We start from the raw sequence: 13,632 nt of genomic DNA, 5'->3' as shown, positions 1-13,632 counted from the left end.
GGTGTGTCCCCCTCGGGTCACCTCTGCATAACGTCAGGAATCCGCACAGCCACCGGGGTCCGCTCAGTGCAAGGTCAGTGACAGACACACTGATTCCAGCTGAGCAAAGGCCCGGCTCCCCTCCCCTCTCCTCCTCCCTGGGCCTCTCGGAGGAGCCAGGACAGCGCCAGGCAGGTGGCGAGGGTGAGAGGTCCACATGCTTGTGAATCTGGCTTCCTGAGACAGGCCGCCAGACACCTGCAGGAGGCGTTCAGAACATGTACTCCAGAGGTCCCACGGAGACAGAGACGCAGAATCAGCAGGAGACGGTTTTCAAAACAAAGGGAGGAAGCACAGTAAATGAAAGTACAGGCAGCAGCGTGGCATCCAAGACCTAACACAGAGCCCCCCGCCCCTGCCCCGTGCTGCTCCCGTCTGCCCCAGCCCTGAGCACGGACAGGAAAGCTGAGCCCCAGGGATGTGCTCCCAGGTCCAGGCTTGGCGCCCTGCACCACACCTGGAGTGGAGGCTGGAGGTCAGCTGCCACTTGAGGACACCAAGAGCACGTCCACGACACTGAGCTGCCAGAAAAGTCAGCAAGCTATGGCTCAGGGCCAAGGCTGGCCTGTCATCTGCTTTTGTAAATAAAGTTTTATCAGAATACAGCTATGTTCATTTCTGTACCGTTTGAATCTGCTTTCATGTTACATTTGAACATATCTGAGCAGTCAGGACAGAGACCAGATGGTCCACAAAGCCTGAAATATTTATTATCTGGCCCTTCACAGAAAAACTTTGCTGATCCTTGAGCTTAGTAATGGTTTTCAAGACTTAAGAGGGAAAAAACTGGATTTTTAAACTCAGCACTACAATTTTTAGGAAAAAAAAAAATTATTTGGTTATGCAGGGTCTTACTTAGTTGTGGCATGTGGGATCTAGTTCCTTGACCAGGGATTGAACCTGGGACCCCTGGATTGGGAGCATGCAGTCTTAGCCACTGGATCACCAGGGAAATCCCAAATTGGGGTCTTTTTAAATTCTCAAGAAAAAGCAAAACAGTACTAGTATCTATCAATACCTTCTAACTTAAACCTCACATCTCTCTAGTAAGATAAATGAAGCAAAAATCAACCCCATTTTACAAAGGATAAAAATGAAGTCCAGCAACGTTACAGTATTATTTACCAGAGCCAGGATTTATCCCACTGAGGACAAGAGATTGTGCCCAGACCTGGGTCAGCAAACCTGAGTTCTGGTTCCCCCACCAACATGCCATGTGACCAATCTCTGAGCCCCAGGTTTCTGGGCCACTGGTCTTAAACAAAATGATCTTTCACTATTATAATACAATACAATAAACAGCCTTCATGTCCAGCTGGTTGGTTCCAGAGTATCTCCTTGCTAACGATCTTCCCTATGTTCATTCTTGCCGCAATGCTGGGGAACACACTCCTCCCTGGCTTGCCAGCACAAAACATTCTGAAGACTTGATTCCAACCCTGAGTTCTTTCAGGAGGTTTGTGCTGTTTGACCTTCTCCAGTGCAATAAATTCTGAGTAGTTCTCTAGGGTCATTTCAGGAAAGGGCTCTAACCTCAAATGCTGTGGTGGAGTGGTGGAGGGGTTAGTAGAGGCGACTCTGCCTCCAGCCATTGCTGCTAAACACCTGAGGCCTCGCTGCTAAAGATTCTTTGCATGTGCTGTGTCCACAGAACTGAGCACTCTTTCCAGGGACTCGGGAAAAAGCATTAATACACAGAACTTAGGGGCAAAACCTATGTTCACCCTGGCAGTGCACCCAGCCAGTGGGTCCCAGCAGCTTGGGCAAAGTGTGTGCTAAGCATTGGAGACACAAAAATAAGCAGGAACTGTGGCCTTCCCCCAAAAGTGTTCCTGGTGGTGCGGAGAGACCAAGGCACAACTGGGACCCTAAAGCTTTCAAACAGAGGCAGGCACCAGGTGCACTAGGGAATGAGGGGCAGCGATCGCAGAGCAATCACACTGAGTAGGCAGGAGGTGGAAGGCTAGCCTGGAGTTCCCTGGCAGAGCAGAAATGGAAGGCGCTTCTGGCCTGAGGTGGGCACCTGGCGGGGGCAGGAGAGGGCCTGGTGCTGGAGGGTCTCATGCACAAGATGGCGACCCTGGGGCTGGAAGTGGGGCTAAGGAGTGGGGTCATTAACCCTTGGGAGCTCGTGCAAGGGGGTAGCAATCAGACCTGTCTTGGGAAGCACACATCTGTTCCATTCCTTTCCAAAGATGCTTCTATATCCTCCTTCAAGTCAGAAGTAAAGACCTATGGCCCCTGGAAAACAGTGAGTTCACAGCTGTCTGGGGTGCTAATTCCCATCTCCTGCTGACTACACATGGAGTGTGTGCCTGCTCCCCCACTAAGCCACTCTCTAGCCCTGAGCAGCCAGCTCGCATCAATGTTGGTGAAGGTTTCCAAGACCCAGTCCCAGCCATGTAGGTTTCTGGCGGGCATCCAGAGAGCACACCCTCTTCTCCCCAGTGTCTACTGGGTAGAGACTGGTTCTCTGGTAAGTGGGAGAGGCGGAGACACACCCAGGATCCAGAACCATGCCAATCCCGCAGAACACAGGGAGGACGCCCACCTTGCCTAGAGAACCAAACCTCCCCACCCCCATCCCCAAAGACTGCCTTTTGCTCTGAAAACAGACAGGGCTGCAAAGACGCATCCCGCTCCTGCCTGCCAGCCTCCACACCACCTCTCGCCAACGCTCAGGCTCTGCTGTTAATCACGGCAGCACAGTGAAGGCGAGGTGCATATTAATAAGGCACTGCCTGGTCCACCCAGAGAATTCTTGCTCTACTTTAAGCTCTCTGGGCACATGCATGCACACAGCCTTCTTGCCCTACCCCTTTATACCCCGACAGACGATCCAAAAAGTACAGATTCATCATAATGACCAGGACAGAGAGACACAAGGCTGTGGGAGCTATAAATCCAGATGCCAGAATTCAACCCCAGCTGTCCACTGGGCAGAAGAGGGAACAGCAGAGTTAGCTAAGGTTTCCCCATTAGCTTTGTGGTTTCCTGGATAACTGGGTGGCTTCTTCTGCCTCTGTCTCCCTGAGCTTAGGGAATGAACCAGGTTCTTGTCTTCCTTCCTAGAAGAAGCAATAGGATGGGGTGAGGGAAAAGCCAGAAACCAGGGGAAAGATGGGCTTAAAGAGGCTGGCCCATGGTCACACAGACAGTGGGCTGGCACATCTCAGTGGCCACATGAGGGGCAGCTGTGTGGTGGGTGCTGCTGGAAGGGCCCCAGATTCGTGGGCCAGGGGTCTGGTCTGCAGTCCCCTTCAGAACTCCCTAACTTTGCCTGAAAAGAGGGCTGCCACCTTCCCAAAGAGAGTCACAGATCCTGAGACTCCAGTACTCTGTCCGGGGCTGTGGACCAGCCTCATCACAGGGTGTCTGCCCATACACAGAGCTGTGCTCAGATCCTCCAGCCTTGTGGGATACTTCAGGAAGCCCCTCTTTCCTGACTAAGCCTTCCTATTACCCGGCTCCTAGGGAGCTGACTGCTTGCCCATTAACATGTAACCTGTCTGAATGTGACAAGTGGCTCTCACCAACCCCACCTGAGGTGGGGAACTCTTCAGCCAACTCCACACAAGACATCTGGCCCTTGAAGTGCTCCATTACTTACTTCTTCTGCCCCTGATGCCCCCAGAGGACAAGGTTCTTCAAAGTACCACTATATCTCCCATGTCCACGCCTTCTAATGTTGTATTTTTATGATGAGCAGACTGAGGTGCAGAATGGTAAAAGCACTGCCCCAGAACAGACTGCAAGTCTCCAAAATCTTAGACCCTTTCCATAAACACAGTTAAGTCTCGTGGAGTCGGACACTATAATTAATCTGAGAAAGAGGCACTTAATCAGATCCACATTTTGGGTGTATCTTTTTTGACCTGGAGGCAAGGACAGGACAAGACTCTGTCAAAGTCTTCTTGAATAAAAGTGACCTGAAACTGAAGAGTCTTCAAGAAAGGGAGGGGAGAATTCTGCAGTGTGTAGAAGAGGCCATGCAGACAAGCTGGAGGGGCAGGGCTGGGTCTGAGAGCACAAGCTCTGGCCCTTGTCCCAGAGATCAACAGCTGGTCCATCAACAGGGCTAGACCACAAAGAGCTCTGAGTGTCTTACCAACAGCTTGGATTGGATTGGATTGTATCTAACGAAGGGATACCACTGGCAAGACGACGACTTGATGGAGTGAATGAGCCCCTCCAGTGACCTGCAGGGAGCCCAGGCTGGAGTCTACCTCGTGGACCAGGAACACCCGGAGCCAGAGACTGCCTACCTTCCAGCCCTGGGAGCCCAGCAGGGCCAGGCAGAGAGGCGTCCCTCCCGGATGTGCACTGAAGGATCAGATGGCCAGACGCCAGCCCCTGGGAAGGAGCCCTTGTACGGACACCTCCACCGCCTTTCATTCTGAACACATTCCCACACTCAGAGCTGGTGAAGCAGGTGGAGCTGTTCCTATTTTACAGGTGGAGAAACAGAAACTCCAATGATAGCCGGGTGAGTCACTAGTGACAGAACTCTGGAGTACAGTCAGCCCTCCGTACCCACGGAGGCAGAACTCGTGGGTAGGGAGGCAGACTGCACTCGGCCATTTTATATAAGGGACTTGAACATCATCGGCAGATCCTGGTGTCCAAGGGGTCCTGGAACCAACCCCGGTGGACACCGAGGGACAACTGTATGGGTGAAGACCCAGACCCCTGGGCGGGAGAGCAGATGCTAACTCACAACAGCGAGCTCACCTTGATGAGCCTGGCAGGAATTGGGCATACAACCTGCTCCCCTGCCAGCTCCTGTCAGCAGACAAGAGAACAAGGAGTCACCATGCCAGGGCCCAAGGGGGTAGCCAGGTGGGCAGGATTAAGTGAGGTAACACATTAAAGACCCAAATAAGACTCAGTACTTAGCAGGTGCCATAAACCCCAGTCTAACTAAAGGGTTAAATCCTAAAAAGGCAATCCACCTCGAGAATACCCTGAATCTCTTTCACACATCACTGCCACCACAGCTGTGCTAAGCCCCTGAGATAAACTTCTGGAAAAAGGAGAAAACTCCTGGAGGCCCTTGCTCTTGGTTGAGCTGGAAGACCTACCTCCACCCTGGCCTCTAGCTTAAAGAACAGCCCAGAATACTCCTGCTTGTGTCCATAACACAGGACCCGGAGTGCTTACCTAAGCCAGGTGCCTGGCAGGGCTTCACAGGCATTATTTCATGGTGTCCCCACCACCATCCCAAGAGGCAGGGGGTATATTCACCCCTAACTCTCAGGTGAAGCCGCTGAGGTTCAGATAGTTGAATGGACTTTCCCAAAGCAAGCGATATGCCAGCCCAGGCTCTGTGACCCAGGGCCACCAGGAAGCACGTTTAGAGAGGGTGTGGGAGGGATGGGACACGCTGGGGGCAGGTGAGCTAAAGCCTCCAGGGGCCCAGCCACTGGGCCTTCTGACCATTGCTCATCCTGGATCCTGGACGGGTCATATTTCCAAGGCAGTAATCAACCATCACTGAACAGGAGTATGCGTGTGCGTGTGTGTGTGTGCATGCTAAAGTCGCTTCAATTGGGTCCAACTCCTCGCAATCCCATGGACTGTAGCCCCCCAGGCTCCCCTGTCCATGGGATTCTCCAGGCAAGAATACTGGAGGAGGTTGTCATGGCCTCCTCCAGGGGATCTTCCCGACCCAGGGATTGAACCTGTATCATACGTGTATATGTATAGTCAATCCTCAACAGAGCTCCACAAAGGAGGCATTACAATTTGCCTAGAGAATCTGGACAACCTCCCCAGAACATGTCACCAGGAGCAGCAGGGGGCTGTCCTGCTCCTGCTCACAGCCACTGCGTGCTGTGCCGATCCTCTTTGGAGGCCTCTGCCACAGCTGGGTGCCCTCTGCTCCCCTTCCCCCACACTGTGCCCAGAGCTGAAGTGGCATCTCCCGAGTCAGGGAGAACCCTGGGGAGACCAGCACCCAGCACACAGCCAACACCTCATGGAGGCTGCGGCCTCCCCACTCATGCTCTTAACAAGTCTAACCCTGCCCTTTTGGTCTTAGAAAGAGATGGGGCTTTCTGGAACCCAGGGGTGGGCCTGGGCCTGGGCCTGGGATGTCATTGATTCCAAGGCCTTCATTTGAAGGAAGGAGCTTGTCAGGGAAAGGTCAGCTGGAGGGTTAATCTAGGCAGAAACCGAACATGAACTCACAGCCCACACTGTGTTGTCTCCTGCTGTGTTCCCCAGCTCTCAGAACCTCAGCAAGATGCTAGAAAGCCCTGTGACCACCTAGTCTGCCCCCAGAGCCCCAGGCCCAGCCCAGACTCCTCAAAGGGCAGCTTCTTCTCAGGGCAACATGCTCTTACTCAGGGGGTCTACCTCAACCCACATGATGCCAAGGCATGTTGTTACAGGATTCCACTGGAATTCCCTTCCTCAAACCTCTTCTGCTACTAGGCTGTGGAATGTGACCTTTTTTTTTTCTTTAAAGGAAAAAAAGCTCAGCATGATCTGTAGAGAACAGGGCATGAGCGGAGGAGGGTCTAGCCTGCCCCCGGGCCACGAGAGGTGAGGACATCATCTGGGGGACAGATGTGGCCCTAGTGCTGTGAGAACACTCATGGCAGAGCAGCTCTCCAGCACAGGGGGAGAACTCAGTTTTAAGAGAAACCCGGGTCCAAAGAGAAAAAGGATAAACCAGCCCAAGGTCCTAATAAACCAGAGGTGAGAATGCGCTAACACCTATCCTTGAGCATCAGATCCATAAAAGTCAGAGATTCAAGGAGTTGGTTCAGAGCTCAAGAGAAGGTCCGGGGGAGGCAGTCATGGCCACTGGGGTCTCCTGGGATGGGAGGAACAGTAGCTGAACACAGCCTGGCCTCCTCCACCCTAGGGTCCTTCCGGAGCCACTCCCCTGCCTCTCCCTGCAGAGGCATTGAAGCCAGGAGGGTTTGGGGCGGCTGGGGCACGCAGCAGGACTGGCTGCAGCCCAAGGGCTCTGGGGTGTGGGGCCAGCTCCACGACAGGGGGCAGTCGAGGCCTGTGGAGCTGCCGGGTGCTTTGTTACCGAGCAAACCACCCAGGCACTGACTACTGATGCATAGCTAACAGGGCAGCAGACACTGATTTATGTTCAACTTTCCATTTCATCAGAGAGAGTTTACGGTGTGACCGTGTGGAGTTCACATTTGCGGGGAGGGGGGCAGCTCGAGTGTGCAAACGCACACACATGCCCACGGGTGCATACAGGCACACGTGATGGTCACGGCCGCAACTTTTTTTTTTTTCCTGTTTAGAAGAGAAGGTGACGGGGGCAGTTCTGCCTGACTTACCAGGAGTAACCTCCTGTCCACTGTTGCTAGGAGCCCCGGGTCGGTCATCTGCCCCGGGCAGACATTAGGCACCAGGCTGGCTGCTGGGCAGGGTGGGAGAGCAGCCCGACCTTTGAGAAGGTGGTACTGGCCTGAAAAGAAGGCTTCCCCCACCACTTCTCCTGTCCTAGCCTTTCTGCATGGGCCAGGTGAATGTGAGGGGAGCCTGCATGTGGGTTCACAGCAGGGAAGGGAGGAACAGGCCAGTCCATAGCGCTTTAGAGTGCCCTCTTGGGCACCCCTCACCGGACTGATGAGCAAACTAAGGCCCAGAGAGGGGAGGATGGCCCCCAAGGACACATGGCAGTTTGGAAGTAGGGCTGGACTCAAACCAGGGTGTCCAACTCCCAGGGCAGGGCTCTTCAGGCTTAAAGGGCACCCCTGGCTTCATTTCAGTAACCAAGAGATGCTGCTGGTGTTGGAGCCAAGGCTTGGAACAGGTGGGAGCTGGGGGTGGGAACAGCAGCGGCGCCCCACCTCCCAGCATGGCCGAGGGCCCAGCATTTGGGGCGCCCCGCCTCCTCTCTAATCCTTCTCAGCAGGGGTGACCCTGCCTTCTGTCAGTCTGGAGGCAGACAGCAGGGCAAGGGATGGGGAGGAGGGGTGCTTCTGTCCCCTGGAGGGCCTGGCACTCCCAGCCCTGACGCAGCACCTCTGTCCTCCCGCACCGACCTCCTCTGCTCACCAGGGAGCAGACAGGGGCAAGGGGCTGGGGTTGGAGAGCAGGCCCAGGGAGGGGAGGAATCCGCCAGCAGACAGAGGGCTCATCAAGAAGCTCTGAATCCCCCTCGCCCCGTCCAGAGCCTCTCTTCCCTGAGCAACACTGTGGCCAATCTGAGCCTCAGTTTCCCCATCCAGAAGTGGGAACACTGTCAGCCCTCAGGCCTACCTAACAGGCAAACACGAGCACAAAGGGAGAACCTTCTCTAACCTGGAGAACGTTCTACCAGCAGCCATGAGAAGGGTTCACCCAGTTTCACTTTAGGGCCTGCGAGCACAGCTGGAGAGGCCAGGAAGGGCCAGTCTGGACAGCCGTGGGACCACGTGCGGGGGCCCTCCCTTGTGGACGGGAGGCTCCGACAGGGCAGGAGGCATGGGAGACTCAGCGAAAAGTTGGCCCTCGGCCCTCACCTGCCTCCTCCTGCTCTGCTCCCCAACCCCCCAGCTCCAACACCCAGCGAGGGGCCACCCGGTCGAGAGGGGGCACCAGCCACAGCATTTAGTCACCACTCCAGCTCAGGCCTAGCCACCTCCTGAGATGACCACAGCCTGGGCTCCAACCCCATCTGGCCACCCGCTCCAGGCCACTGGGGCTTTTCCTCGGACCACCTCACTCCCCCTCTTAGGAACCTTCCATGTCTCCCCTTTGTCTTTAAGTTCGTGTGTCCATCCAGGCCTCCTGCCATCCCAAACTTGCCCTTTCACATCACGCGCAGGCACACTGGCCCCTCCATGTAATCAGTCCTGCCTCCTGCACCAGCCAGGCCGTGTGAGCCCACTGAGGGCAGGGTTCGTGCCCTCTTTGGTTTGCACTGCTCATGGCTGAGTGACTGGGAGGTCGCTGTGCCCTGAGGGACCACGTCTGGTCGATGAGTTAACAGTTGATCAATGAGCCCAGGCCAGGGCTCATGTGGTCCTAACCTCAGTTTCACCAGCTGTCTAATGGGGATCCGGGCCCCCAGCCACCAAGTCTTCCTCCCTAGCAGTGGGCTTTGAAAACCTTAAAAACAAGGTGGTTTAATTTTCCCCCAAGTCTCCCCTAGTCCCAGACTCGCCAGAGTGGCCCTTCCTGTGGCAGCCACTTTCCAGCAGGAGGAGACTCGGTTCTCTCTGTGCTGCCTGCTCCCCGCTGGAAAGGAAGCCTGAAAACTAGGGAACTGCTCGAGACGCTGCCACCGGCATGTTCTCATCTGCTGGATGCTGATCTTCCCAGGAAACATACCATCCCACCCCAAGGCTCACAGTCTCCCAGGCTCTCTGCTGGGTATCTAGTCTCTACTTGGTTACAGCCAGTGTCAAGGAACTCACTACCTCACTGTAAAATCAGCAGGTGGTAGCAATGCCTTCCCTGCAGAGACGTCAAGTGGCCTCCCTCTTCTTTTCTAAGGAGGATCTGAGATCTACAGGCTGACCTCACAGAGGCGGGGCTGAGTATATTCTACATGGCAGAGCTTCAGGTACTTCAAGTCAGAGCCCTCCAGAGGCTGTGTGTTTCCCAGAGAAACCCCAGCTGCCCCCATGGCAGATAAGCAGAGACGTGTATCTGATACTCTCGAGAGGAAAGGACCAAGGCTCTGTGTACCTCTCTCCCTCTTATTTCTGGATCATGTCTCTGGTTCCTGGGCTATAGGCATCAAGTGCTGCTTCTCCCCTCTCCTCCTCTAACTGATGGGGGAGGTTCTCCGGAACAGACCTTAACCTCCTTCCAAGGTGGTTGGGCTCGGCCAGAACAAATGAGGCCTCACTGGAACAGGGGACATCTCAGTCCCTACATGTCCCCTCATCGTGGTGCGAAGTATCTGGGGATGTTCAGAGCAGGTCAGGCTGAGACTTTGGTAAAGGGTCCGCCAGGGCTGTCTTTTTCAGAGAAGGCACGGTTTTTAGGCCTGTGGCCTCTGCTGGCATTTGAATGGAGACACTGGCTATTTCTGAGAGAAGATGGCTAGAGTTTCTCTTACTCCTTCCATTATTTTCCCCCCTTTTCTCTTGTTCTCTATTCTTGCTTCTAGATAATCAGATTTGTATCCACATTAGGACCCTGACTGCTATGGAAGAACTTGAGGATCAGGAACCAGGAAGCTGAGTTCAGGCTCTGATTACAGCCCTCAGTTGTTAACTCTGGGCAGGGCATTCACCTTTCTGAGTCTCACTTTCCCAACCAGCCACGCCTCCTCTGCAGAAACACTGTGATTAAAATGAAAGTAAGCTGCATGGCCAAAAACACTACATAACTGAAAACAATTATTGGAATTTAAAACAAAACAAGAACAAAAACAGTCTGTACCCAATGCTCCCTTCTCCATGACCCCTCTGCCCTCCTGCAATTCCCCAGCTCTGGACCTAGAAACCCTCATTGGACAGTGCCTCCCTTCAAACCACCTTAGGGCCAAGGAGCTGGGGACCCACCCAAACCAGTGGGCCTGGCCAAAGCCAAGCTGAGTTTGCCAGATGTGCAGCCCAACTGACTTAAGCTGCGTGGAGGGGGAAAAAAAAAAAAAGCCACTGCTTGATTATGTAAAATCCATCTGGATTCAAAGCAGAAAATTCTGTAAGAAGGGCCCTCAGAGACCATCTGTCCACCCCCTGCTTCATCTACTGCTGAGGAAACTGCAGTCCAGAGACGGAAAGCAACTTGGCCGAGGTCACTCAGCAAGTACATGGACAAGCAGGGGCGAGCACAGGTGTCCTAAGACTCCAGTCTTTGGTGTCCTCCGCACTCCATACCACCATCCCTGGACCACCCCCTGGTCTGGTCAGATTGCTGCATCTACAGCTGGGGGCTGGTTGGGCTCCACTCCTGGAAATAAGAGTGACACAAACTCACTTTAAACATTTCCCGGGTCCTCAGTGCATGCGAGGTGCTGGGATGCCAAGACAAAGGAGGTCTTTTTTTATAAGGAACACACTGATTGAGAATATCCTTGCTAAGTTCTCCCATGACCTGGAGAACCCCACAATATTCCCCAGTAGTGGAACAGTAAGGTATGGTCAGGTCAGGTCTCAAACATCTCCCGGTCAGCCCTCAGCTTGGTAACAAACACATCTCATGCCCAGGACCATAGGAACTGTCCATCTCAGAAACCCCAACATGGAGTAAGGGAGAGCAGACAGATGGGACCTCATGTGATGATGGCTAAACCTTCTGATCCCAAGAGTGGCTTCGCAGCCTAGCAGTCAAAGGCCCAAGGAAGAAAGTTCCTTATGTTGCTTTCTAAGGGGCCAGGGGTAGGGGTGGAAAGCTGATCTCTTCCACCCACCCTGGAGGCCCCAACTAAACTGAGTACCAACTAGGGTTGGAATTCTGACCAAAAAATGGGGCTGGCCACCTTGGGACAGAGTTTGACCAAAGATGATCAGCCAGACTAGGCTGGCTCCTCGGTGGAAAGACCCTCCTGCCGCTGAGCTGTCTGCCAGCTGTGGTCAAGTAGGGGAAGAAGTTTAATTGTTGGCAGCAGATAAAACCTTCAATACCATCTCTACTTCCCTTCTAATATCAGAGTGACCGCCTCCAAGATGAGCGAGGGGCAGGGCCAGCAATCAATAGCTAATACTCCTGCTGTGAGTTGGCCTGTTCTGGAAATGAGCAGTCACTACCTGCTTAAGAGAGATACCTTTTCCCCACAGCAGTGACTCAGCCCGAGTGGTTCAGCATCCTGACCAGGAAGGACTTCATCAGCCTTCAACTGACTGATGGAGAAAGGATGCCCCTTCGGGTGAGGGTCGGGGTGGGGGTGTAGCCAAAGTCAGCCAAGAAGCAGAGAGGTTGGGGCACACAGCCCCCTGCTCAACAATCCGCAAGCTCTTGATGGTTCACCCCGATTAAGGATCAGAGAAGACCTCAAGTCAAGGATAAGGGGTAGGGGGTCCATAGCTACCTCTGTTGGATGGTACCTGGCAGTGGCTCAATAAGGACAGGAGTAGGTCTGGGCTTTCTGACCACACACCCCTGAAACATCACAGGGGAGGGCATAAGAAATACATATGTCTGGAGTTAGGCCTTAACCATGGGCCACTGTATCAAAGCAGGAAGCTGGGAGCTGCCCACATATCAGACAGACTTCTCCTTGCCCCAGACTCAGGCCAAAACAGAAGTCAGCGGCCTATTTAAAAAAATCCAGCCGGCTGTTGTCCCCTTCTTCTTGCCACCGTGGCCTATAATGGGCACCTGGATGCCAGCGAGCAACCTCAACAGGGATGCACACAGATGGAGCGTGTATCTGGGTGGTCTCTGTCTACCAGACGGGAAAGCCACTTCTGCACTGTAGGAAGGGCAGCCACGGTATCTCTGGGGAGGACATGAGCCTGGGAGAGAAGTTCCAACTGGAGAGAACACCAGGGGAAAGACCATTGCCTGGCTGCAGAAAACCGTCCTCAGCGGCTGGGAAGGTGGGTGCCGCTTGGCATGGACGACCCTGTCAGGCAGTGGTCCTTCAAGCTCCTGTCTTTCTTGGGTCCACGGATTTCCAAGGTTTTGAACATCTCACTCTTTCTCGTAAGTCTGGCCCCTCTTCCCAGCGCCTGTGGCCTTGTGCCAAGCCTCACCCCAGGCAGTGCTTGGTCTGGTCTAACCTGGAGCCTATACACCCACTTCCATTCCTGAGACAAGGCCCCAGTTTGGACCATATGCTAGGAACACAGACAAGACACATGTGTGGCCATCCAATACCCTAAGCTTCCATCCCCAAATCCCTATCACTTTGCTCACTGCCACCTTGGTGGGCAACCTGCAGTTTTCTGTTGAAGAACAGCCAAATTTCACTGATTTCCCTTCTTGGCTGGTAAGCAGCATGTCCTAACCCTCCTCTCCTGAGAGCGAACATCAACTATAACGTGAAACATTGCAAAGCAGACATGTCTTCTAGGTCATCTCCCACCCAGGGAGAAAAACCCCTTAATACCCCAAGAGGCACCTGCCCCATTTTTGCTCAGATTCCTCCAGTGCCAGGGAGCTTCCTGTGACCGCTGTCCCACTGCTGGAAGCATGCGGTGTGAAATTCTGGCTGTCACCAAGCCACAGTCTCTTCAGACTGTGTCTCCCTGGCCCCAGTTTTGAATTCTTGGGCTTCCCAGAAAAATATCCACCTTCTTTTCTATATAACAGCTCTTTCTAGATTCTTAATCTGGAAGAGCTAACCTTTCAAAGGCTGGCATCACCGACTCAATGAACATGAGTTTGAGCGAACTCCAGGAGACAGGGAAGGACGGGGAAGCCTGGTGAGCTGCGGTCCCTGGGGTCACAAAGAGTTGGACAGGACATGGTGACTAAACAACAACCAACCTTTCAAAAGGTGTGCATACCTCAGGCAGATTCTCAAACCCGACTGAGGAGAGGTTTGAAAGCATGTCAACCCCAAGAGCTCCATCATAAAAGTTCCTTCCAGCCCCCACAGGTCAATCCCTCTCCAATGGCCAGTTCCAGTCTCAATATGGTTTCAATCAAATGAGTCCCCAGAGGGGATAACAGAGATGCAAGAGGTGGTGCAGAGGGCGTGGCGAGTGTACTCACCCAGCAAATCAGAAAGCT

The 13,632-nt window shown here is 53.8% G+C and overlaps 1 protein-coding gene across 4 annotated transcripts in view; it reads right to left on the bottom strand.

The window, feature by feature from the left end:
- The window catches only part of SSBP3 (single stranded DNA binding protein 3), a 166,312-nt gene that overhangs the window by 34,982 nt on the left and 117,698 nt on the right, over window positions 1-13,632 (bottom strand). The gene's annotated exons all lie outside the window — the stretch shown is intronic.

Source organism: Bos indicus x Bos taurus, chromosome 3 (genome assembly GCF_003369695.1).
Source record: "Bos indicus x Bos taurus breed Angus x Brahman F1 hybrid chromosome 3, Bos_hybrid_MaternalHap_v2.0, whole genome shotgun sequence".
Lineage (NCBI taxonomy): Eukaryota > Metazoa > Chordata > Mammalia > Artiodactyla > Bovidae > Bos > Bos indicus x Bos taurus.
This window is presented reverse-complemented; position numbering and strand designations above follow the sequence as displayed.